Source organism: Lolium perenne, chromosome 5, assembly GCF_019359855.2.
Source record: "Lolium perenne isolate Kyuss_39 chromosome 5, Kyuss_2.0, whole genome shotgun sequence".
In the NCBI taxonomy this organism is placed as follows: domain Eukaryota; kingdom Viridiplantae; phylum Streptophyta; class Magnoliopsida; order Poales; family Poaceae; genus Lolium; species Lolium perenne.
Window position 1 is genome coordinate 110,236,635 of NC_067248.2, and position 2,475 is coordinate 110,239,109.

At 38.0% G+C, this 2,475-nt stretch overlaps 1 long non-coding RNA gene across 2 annotated transcripts; it reads right to left on the reverse strand.

Annotated features, from left to right (window-relative positions):
- Positions 1-247: 247 nt before the first annotated feature.
- LOC127299622 (uncharacterized) lies at positions 248-1,319 on the reverse strand. Of its 2 annotated transcripts, none has more exons than XR_007850517.2 (3): positions 875-1,319; positions 647-752; positions 248-330 (listed from the first exon to the last, which is right to left on the reverse strand). It is a non-coding gene; the product is annotated as an uncharacterized lncRNA (long non-coding RNA). The 2 variants fall into 2 exon arrangements; XR_007850518.2 differs by having other exon boundaries at positions 255-389.
- Between the last annotated feature and the right edge of the window lie 1,156 nt (positions 1,320-2,475).

Below are 2,475 nucleotides of genomic sequence, written 5' to 3' on the forward strand. Positions count from 1 at the left end.
AAAAGACTGGCAAAGGTCCATCTGGACACGGGCCTTCTCCCTCTGCAGGTGCAGCATCATAGCCATGGCCTCGCTGACGGCCTTGGTATGGTGGCGAGGCTGTCCTCTTCCACCTAACCCTTCCACACCTCAATGATGTCCCGTGCTACTTTGTCATGCTCGAATTGAAACACATTAGCATGAACACACATGCAAACTGGTTCTTTCGCCATGATCTTTTTTGGCAACAGTTTTTCTTACAAGTGCAATCATGGGTCGCAGCGCAGGACAGATGATGAATCTCCCTCTTCATAGTATTAGAGATTGTCATGTGTACTATCGATGGCGCCACTGTAATAATGTGAAAAGTATAATACCGTGTGATATCTCGTAAAAAAATCTGACTGTACCTGAAAACTAATAACCAATGAGTAATTATTTATATTAAATGACCACATGATGGGATCCAAGTAACAAAATTTGTCCACTATACATGACAACATAACAGTATCCGATTTTCTATTCATTATTCCTGTTTAGTCTAGAATAAAATTTGCTTGTTCCAAGAAGCTGAATACTACTACGAGCATGTTGTAGTTGAAACAAATTAAAACCTAGTCAGCACAAGACAACAAAAAAAAGTTTACAGAAAATCATCACTACGTACCTGAAGCTCGTGTAACTTATTCACATCATTCGAGAAAAAACTCCTGCATCCTCTTGAAGCATATTCTCCCGACTCAAATGTCCCAAAATATCCAGAATGTCAAGACCTGAATAAGCAGAACAATCATGCTTTGTTCTTTCCACATATCCCAAATACTTGCAAAGAAGAGAAATATGATCAAAACCTTGCAAATTAATTCTGGCCACATTCAATAAATTTGATGCATACCGCTTCAATTTTATACAATACTAACATCAGTGCTCATAAATCCCAGCTAAATCCTTCTTTTGCGGAGTTCCAACTGAATCTCTTATGCAATATTGTCAAGGTTGCATCTTTGTACATATTTACACTGTCATCTAGGAATCACCAATAAGCTAATACATGAGAGATGATATTCCAGTAGTAACATATATCAACACATTATCAACTTGATTTTTTGCTGCTCCGTTAAAACAACACAACCTGACATATGAGAGAGACCAGTGTAATAAGTTATATTGCCAATAGCACATATTATTCGATTTGCTCTTTGAGACAGTTATTATATACTGTAAACCATAGACGATGTAGGTCAACTAATAGGCAATTCCTTTTTGTGGCAACCATTCCAGGTTTGTATGCAGTGTAACGCCATCGGGTTTCAAAATTTCATTATTCAGATTCTGATAGCACCACGATTGGGGCGAAGCCAGCAGAAAATCCATTGGGGTCAGCCAGTGCATTGCTTGTGTTAATTAGGCTCTAGAACAATGTTTTAACACTGATTTTGTAGCAATCCATCGGGGTCAGCTGACCCCAAAAAAGGGCCTGGCTTCGCCCCTGACCACGAACTATCTTGTATCTGTATTAATAATCACATTAGTGCCTGAACTGTGGTATACTTTGTACAGATCATCTCATGAATGAATTTGGCCAAATCGAATCAATTTCTGCTTTGAAGGATGTTCACAGGACCACTCGCAGTTTTGGAATTCATACATCAACTGTAAGTATCATTTACAATTGGATAAGCAAAGCCTGCTATGAATAGTATTTTTATAATTTGTTTTTTTAGTTGTTGTACTTTGATGACTGACAAACATATCATTTCATAACCACGATGCAACATTTGCTCCCAAAGCTATTAAGTAGCATCCCTCTTTGAATAGAGCATACCCGAATCAACCGCACCACCCAACCTTTCTCTGGAAGATCAGCTGAATCGCACTCTAGGTTGTTCAAACCATAAATCATGATAGTGTTAAGATGCAAGTTGTTCAAAGCGTAAAAAAAAACTATCCAGTCCCAGATCGTGTTTTTATAATCCCAGTGTAAAAAAAATCACTGGAATAATAATCCAGGTACTAACCTGAACCAGATCCATTTGAATTGTAGTGCAAAGAATCTCCTCTTCAGGTTTATAATTTGAGAAGTACTCAATTACTATTTCTATTTCATATAGATCATAACATCAAGATAAAATGGGTTGGCTTTTATGCATGATAGATCTATATTCTTCAATTGTATAAGGAGGGTTTCACCTTTGAACTGGACATCTTGCAGCGTCTTCCTAGAAATGTTTGGCGCAATGTTGGCCAACCAGACCGTGTCGTTTATTACCTGTAAAACACGAGGCAGAAATCAATAGCAATGCATTTCTTCTACAAACCGTAAAGACAAAAAAAACAACATAGACACATAGTGCTCATTCATCAGAATACATAACCAGATGGCCACACATAAATTGAGGGGAAGGAGATGAAAGTGCAACACAAACCAGAGGTGGTAGGCGGACTTTGATATTCTGGTAGGATATGACCTATCTCTGTAGTATGTAGAAACTTCTT